This window comes from Triturus cristatus, chromosome 3_1 (genome assembly GCF_964204655.1).
Source record: "Triturus cristatus chromosome 3_1, aTriCri1.1, whole genome shotgun sequence".
In the NCBI taxonomy this organism is placed as follows: domain Eukaryota; kingdom Metazoa; phylum Chordata; class Amphibia; order Caudata; family Salamandridae; genus Triturus; species Triturus cristatus.
In genome coordinates, this window is record NC_140583.1 from 343956044 (window position 1) to 343964011 (window position 7968).

The following is a 7968-nucleotide window of genomic DNA, read 5'->3' on the forward strand; positions in this document are numbered from 1 at the left end:
GCACATTTAGGAATTTTTAGAGCTGTGTATACTGTTGCATAGTCTGTGGCTAGTCATGGTATTACTGGTAAAAACCAAACCTTCTTCAGTGGGATGGTATTCTGGTAGATCAGAGCATGAATTCCAGCCCACGGAGGAACTGACTTTTCTTCATCCTCCAGTCCCCACTGAATAACTGATATGATAAATTCAGTTAAATCAGCTGTACAGACGGCAGCATCAGGTAGAAGAAGATCCATGTCCTCAGCCACTTTGAAACTTTCTGGTAGATTGAGACACGTTGATGTCTTGTAGTGATTTTGTACATGTTGACAAGGCAGTTGGTTTTTAAGTTTGTAGATTCATACATTTATGCCTATAGCTGACATGGCTTGTTTTACAGCAGCTACTTCATAGGTACAGTCTTGAAAAAGCACCATGGCAGTATCATGTGTGCTGGTTGTTCCAGACAAATAACAGCTGTCTTCAAAATCAAAATCATCAACAGCAGCAATTGTAAATCTTTTCCTGATAAAGTGACTTGGAAGTGGTGTGCTGTCTGATTTACAAGATTTTACAGCATGAACTGCAAACAAGTTCCTGCTCCATACTATGTCATTATAACTTGTTGATACACCAATCCTATTCATTGAAGTGATTAGCTCTTTACCTTTTCACTTGTCATAGATTAAGTGGGCAGTCATCATGTCGAGGAGAGTTTTCTTTTTGCTGTGGAATATGATTTGAAAAAGACAGTACATTTGCATAGCATAAGCCTGTCAGTTCAAGGAATTGTCTTCCCCTTCTTTGCTTATATCTTCAAAGCCATCATCAATTTTGTCATCTTCTGTTCAGAACTCAAGAACATTTGTTTGTAACAGTTTTGCTTTGCTGATATTAAACAATGATGTTAAAAATGTTAAGACAACATCAGGCCTTTTTGTTGACTCCCATGATTTGTGGAGCTCTGGGGCATCACACTAAGTCCAAATTGGAAATCTTTCACAATGTTTCTTAAAATAGTTCCTGCTGAACTTACTGCATCCTGTGATCTCATTTTAGCAGCTAGAACTTCTGGAGTCAAATCAGCTGAGAACACCTTAAATGGCTATTAGAAATGGAGTTTCTAGTTGGCTAGGGTATACACCTAAGCCAGGCAGAACTCACCACTGTAGTCAGGTAAGGGATTTACACACCCAAGATAACCCATGCTCACCCCCATGGTAGCTTGGCAGAGCAGTGGGGCTTAGCCCAGAGGCAATGTGTAAAGCATTTGCGCAACACACACACACCAGAGACACACTAGGCACACCACAAAAGAGACTGCACACAAGGGTATATCAAAATTATCCTTTGTATTGTTTACACATAACACTCATTAGACCATAAATCACTGAGTAGCACTTAAAACACATTTAGCCCACAATTATACAGATTACTTGTGCCACTAGGCACTTGTTATCAAAATGCACATAAACCATAAAAATCACTTTTGCTACTAGGCAATGGTCTTAACACATTCAGTGTAATAAGGTAATTATTCATACCTTGCACTGGTCATCAAAACACATTATACAACCCATATTACTGCACATACTGCTGTAGTCATATGCCCATATAAATCATTAGCTCACATTGTGCACAAATTACCCCACCCATATCATTAGCAAAATCTGAGCACCTTATGCACCGGGACTCCTGCGTGCCATTCAATGCAAGTACCCCCTTTGCTAGGGGGTGGGGAGACCTCTCCGGATCTCCCACTTGTAGAGAGCTCAAAAGGTAGCTGCCCCATCGCTACCGTTAGCCCTCAGCACCGCAACTTCAGGGGGTGTGACGGTGGAGACCTCCTCAGTTCCTGCTGCGGCCGAGAATAGCGGAGCCAGCAACCTGTTGGCACCCGTGCTGCTCGTCCTTCCCCCAGGGGTACAGAAGAAACTCTGGCAAGCCCCCAGGGACTCCTTGAACATGAGGTGGCCTTGCAAGCAATAGCAGACTTCTCCACTACAGTGCAATCTCTCTTGCTGTTGCATCTTCCAGGCTGGAACCCTCCTGCTCCCAGGGACGTTTCTGTTTTGGCAGGTTTCTAGGCAACCTCTCCTGCCCAAATGCCGTGCGGAAGATGCCGTGGCCGCTCCTCTTCCCAGCGCATACCCCACACTGTTCTAAGCATGGGATAGAAGGAATTACTATGCGGCTGTCAAGACCATGCACTCTCCCCCCTCTGGGACTCTGCACACAGCCTCCCCACCAGGCGTGATCGGGGAAATATGGCCATGTCTGAACTGGGGTGGCAGAGTGGGCTAAAGAACGGTGATGGATCAAGCCCAGATATGTTGACTGGGTGTGAGTGTTTGATTGGTTCTGATGCTCCGTCCATCACCACCCCCTTTTGTACCGCTTTGTTTGCCATAAGTTGGCAGGGTATGCTCAGACGTGAGTCCCTTGCTCACTTTGCCACTGGTTTCAAGCAATCCTGGCTGAAGACGGCTGAAATGCCAGACACCGGTCCTAGGAAGCTTGTTTCCGGTCCAGGGAAGGCATTGCTTTGCAGTTCGGGCTGGACTGTTCCCATGAAGCACAGGGTCAGACTGATTTGCATATGGCCATGTGTGAACAGGGGTGGCAGAGTGGGCTAAAGAACGGTGATGGATCAAGCCCAGATCTGTTGACTGGGTGAGTGTTTGATTGGTTCTGATGCTCCGTCCATCACCACCCCCTTTTGTACCGCTTTGTTCGCCATAAGTTGGCAGGGTATGCTCAGACATGAGTCCCTTGCTCACTTTGCCACTGGTTTCAACCAAGCCTGGCTGAAGACGGCTGAAATGCCAGAAACCGGTCCTAGGAAGCTTGTTTCCGGTCCAGGGAAGGCATTGCTTTGCAGTTCGGGCTGGACTGTTCCCATGAAGCACAGGGTCAGACTGATTTGTATATGACCATGTCTGAACTGGGGTGGCAGAGTGGGCTAATGAACGGTGACGGATCAAGCCCAGATCTGTTGACTGGGTGTGAGTGTTTGATTGGTTCTGATGCTCCGTCCATCACCACCCCCTTTTGTAACGCTTTGTTTGCCATAAGTTGGCAGGGTATGCTCAGACGTGAGTCCCTTGCTCACTTTGCCACTGGTTTCAAGCAAGCCTGGCTGAAGACGGCTGAAATGCCAGAAACCGGTCCTAGAAAGCTTGTTTCCGGTCCAGGGAAGGCATTGCTTTGCAGTTCGGGCTGGACTGTTCCCATGAAGCACAGGGTCAGACTGATTTGCATATGGCCATGTCTGAACTGGGGTGGCAGAGTGGGCTAAAGAACGGTGATGGATCAAGCCCAGATCTGTTGACTGGGTGTGAGTGTTTGATTGGTTCTGATGCTCCGTCCATCACCACCCCCTTTTGTACCGCTGTGATCGGGGAAATGCCAGACATCAGTGTTCACGGCAATTGGAACACCCAAAAAGTGCTAACCGCATGCTTCCAGCAGGCCCTCTTCTGGAAAGGATAAAGAGCAGAGGGCTCACCACACACATTTCTCCTTTGTGAAAGAGGTAAAGAATCCAGTGCTCTAGTACTGCAAATTTCACGGGGCTCTTGCAAAACAAAAATAAAGCACACAGAGCGTTTGCAGAACCAGACACACAAACCTATGTGAAAGTAAAGCTGTGTACAGTAAAGCACCTGGAAACCTTGATATTCCTGAGGAGGCCAGCAGACATGGGCCCTTTGAGAGTCCTTCACAAGCAGGATATGACAGCAGGCCAAAATGTCAGTCCTTTTCCTCCACCACAGACAGAAGCAGCAACTGCAGGCCAAACCCACACAGCACAAAGCAAAGGGGCATTCCTCCTCCTTAGAGTTCTCCAGCTCCTCTCCTTGGCTGGGTCCTCTTGTTCCTTGAAGTAATGTAAAGTCTTGGGGTATTAGGTTTAATACTTATACCCCAAAATGTCTTTGTTCTCTTTGTGGTAAGGGTCTCTAAACCCATTCCAAACCAGTTTTGCCCTCACTACGGCAGTATGACCACAGGGGGCAGAGACACCATTGTGAAAAGTAAACACAGCCTATTCAGGAGTAATCACAACTCCACCCACTGCTCTAAATGCAGCCCAGGTGTATTCGGGCATGCGATGAGTCATCCAGGCAAGGCAGGGCACACCTCAACCCCCCCCAGTGACTGTCTAGAGTGAATGCACTTCTCAGCTCCTGTCACCTACACATCAGACGCTGAATAAACAAACAGCCAGAGGCACACTGAATGGTAAAGTAAGGAAATGCCCTCTATCTAAAACTGAGAGTCTAAACTTAATTTTCCTCTTTTGTGCCTATTGCAAGTTACACATGTAAAAATATTACAGTGCACTCCAATGATAAGCCTATGGGACAGATAGCCTTTTAACAGTGAAACATGAATAACACAGTATTTCACTATCAAGACATGTCACACACACTAGTACTTATCCTACCTTTCACATACACTGCACCCGGCCCTTGGGGATACATTGGGCCTACCTTAGGGGTGCCTTACATGTAAGGAAAGGGAAGGTTTGGGCCTGGCAAGTGGGTGCACTTGCCAGGACAACATGGCAGTTTACAACTGCGTGCGCAGACACTACAGTGGTAGGTCTGAGATACATTTACAAGGTTACTCATGTGGGTGGCACAACCAGTGCTGCAAGCACACTAGTAGCATTTGATTTACAGTTCATGGCACACACTGTGCACTTTACTACCGACTTACCCATAAATCAAATATGCCAATCAGGTGTAACCAATCATTGTCACAATTTATACAGAGAGTATATGCACTTTAGCACTGGTCAGCAGTGGTAAACTGGCCAGAATCCTATAGCCAAAGCAAACAGGGTCAGAAAAATAGAAGGCAAAAGGCAAAAAGTCTGGGGCTAAACCTGTGGCTCATTCTTTTTGTTAGAATGGCAAAAAAGAAATCTGTCACTGTACATTCTCATCAGGTTTTATCAATGTTGACCATTATTTCTCTGATCTCACTGAGTGTGATCCCCCAGCACGCACTTAAGAGTAGCTTTAAAATGTAATTTGCTTTTTCAAAGAGTACAAACTTAACTGAAGGCTGGTGGTACCATTGCTGCTGTGAGTTCATTGCACATTCATATTTTCGAATGTATGCATGCATGCAGTTTGGGTGGGCATACAAATCCGCTGCAAATACATCCACCTTGCTGTTTATATCACCTACTCAGTTGAAGACTTCCTCTTAGAAGAAACTAGCTGCAGACAAAAACATGTTTGTCCTTTGAGACTCACAAAGTCTGTACCCCCGGGAAGCAGAGCACCCCAAGCCCTGCATGGGTGGGCAGGCGGGAGCCCTACTGCTATGGCTCGGCTCAGGGCGGGCAGACGGGAGTCCTTTCAGGTGCTGGCCATCTGGTCCCACCTTTCCCCTCGGCCATCTGGTCACGCGCAATGCTTTCCAATGAGGCGACCAGATGGCCGGGTCGTCCTCGAAGTCCCGATGAGGGTCCATTTGCCTCCCGGATCCCAGCCAGGGCTCCAGTAGGCCGGGCGCGTTTGCCCCAAGGGTCCCCTCCGTAAATAGGAGCGCGCGGGTTACCAGAAAGGGGGGCAGCCTCCCTCCGTATTACTAGGGACAGGGTACTCTGGGACCCCTCTCGGCCTAGCAGTCCTCAGCCGGCAGCTGGACAGGCCAGGATGCCGCCCCAGCCCTGGGTCTGTCCAGGGGCCTGCCGCATGGCAGGCTCCCCCGGATGAGACCCGGCAGGCCACCCCCTGCTGGGCTGGGTCCAGGGGCCCCTGGGAGGGTGGCCTCCCCACCCCAGGCTCCGTCCTCGGTCCTGCCGCGTGGCAGGGTGCCCGAACGAGTTCCCGTGGGCTCCTTCCTGGGTCCAGCCGCGTGGCAGGGTGCCCTGGACGGGTTCCGGCATGCCCGGGGAGGCTTCCCCTGCGCCTCCGGGCCTGGGTGCCCCGGCTGGGACCAGGGGCCCTGCCTGGCCCCGGGTCAGGGGCTCCGGCCCTGGGCCCCATCCCCCGGCCTGCGGCACTGCCAAAGGCCCGGGATGGGGTTCCATTGTGGCCGGGGAGCCTCCCCTTGCTTGGTTGGGTTCAGGAGCTCCAGCCGGGCCCCTGAGGGCCCCGGGGAGGGCTGCCTCGCCACCCCGGGCTCCGTCCTGGGTCCTGACGCGTGGCAGGGTGCTCGGGACGGAGTCCGGCGGGCCCGGGGAGGCTTCCCCTGCACCTCTGGGCCTGGGAGCCGTGGCTGGGTCCAGGGGCCCCGCCAGGCCCCGGGTCGGGGTCTGCGGCCCTGGGACCTGTCCCCCAGCCTGCGGCGGGCCCGGGGAGGCTTCCCCTGCACCTCCAGGCCTGGAAGCTCCGGCTCGGTCCCGGGGCCCCGCTGGGCCACGGGTCAGGGGCTCCGGCCCTGGGCCCCGTCTCCCGGCCTGTGGCACTGCCAAAGGCCCGGGACGGGGTTCCGTTGTGGCCAGGGAGCCTCTCCTTGCCTGACTGAGTTCAGGAGCTCCAGACGGGCCCCTGAGGGCCCCGGGCTCCGTCCTGGGTCCTGCCGCGTGGCAGGGTGCCCTAGACGGGGTCCGGCAGGCCCGGGGAGGCTTCCCCTGCGCCTCCGGGCCTGGGAGCCCCAGCTGAGTCCAGGGGCCCCGCCAGGTCACGGGTCGGGGGCTCCAGCTGTGGGCCCCGTCTTCCGGCCTGCCGCTCAGTCAACGGCCCGGGACAGGGATCTATCAGTCCCGTGCAGGCCTTCCCTGCTTGTCAAGGTGTCCGCGGGCCCCGGGTCGGAGGGCCCGTCGGGTCCCCCACACAGCCTCCATGGCTGGGGCCCTGGGTCTCCGGTCCCCCATGCCCCGGCGCCCATTCACTCTTTCGTTGGGGCACAGAGCGACCAGATGGATTCCCTTTCGAGCCCGGCCATCTGGTCGTGCCTGTCCCCTCGGCCATCTGGTCGCGCCTATCCCTTCGGCCATCTGGTCGCGCCTATCCCCTCTGCCATCTGGTTGCGCGCAATGCTTTCCAATGGGGTGGCCAGATGGCCGGGCTTGCCTGGAAGTCCCGATGAGGGTCCATTTGCTTCCCCGATCCCAGGGTGGGCTCCAGGAGGTAGTGTACATTTGTGCCTTGGGTCCCCTCTGTCACCTCGTGTGCACGGATTACAAGAAAGGGGGGTAAATTTCCTCCGGATTACTAGGGAGAGGGTCAGTCAGACCTCCGTGAGGTCCGTCGATTCTGAAACAGGGGAAAGCAGGACCCGGGCCCGCCCGCCGGGGCCCCCAGAGGCCCTGGTACACACCTGCCTCTCAGCCCCTTCCCGATGGTCCTTTCTCTCCGAGTTTGCTGGGTCAGACCTCCGTGAGGTCCGGGGATCCTGAGACAGGGGAGGGCAGCACCTGGGCCCACCCGATGCGGGGCCCCTAGAGGCCCGGGTACGCACACCTGCCTCTCAGCCCCCTTCCCGATGGTTCTTTTTCTCCGGGTTTGCTGGGTCAGACCTCCGTGAGGTCCGGCGATCCCGAGACGGGGGAAGGCAGCACCCGGGCCCGCCTGCCGGGGTCCTCAGGGGCCCGGGTATGCACCTGCCACTCAGCCCCTTCCCGATGGTCCTTTTCTTCAGAGTTTTCTCAGCTAGACCTCCGTGAAGTCTGGTAATGCTGAAACGGGGAAGACAGCACCCGGGCCCACCCGCCCGGGCCCCCAGGGGACCGCTTACGCTCCTGCCTCTCAGCCCCTTCCCGATGGTCCTTTTTCTCTGAGTCTGCTTGCCCCTGAACAGGCAGGAACGCTAAGCCAGCATACCCCCTGTGCAGGGTGGCCTTCCAGGGGATGCCCCAACCGTACTCCGATCGATTGGGCACTCTCTGTCCGTTTAGGGATGGACTGCTTGGCCAGCCTCGGCTGTTGTTTCGAGCAAAGCGCTTCCACCCCGCAAGGACCGTCCGACTCGAGTGCCTGCCGCCTGACGGGAGACCCTATCCAGCAGAGTGAAGGCTGAGCG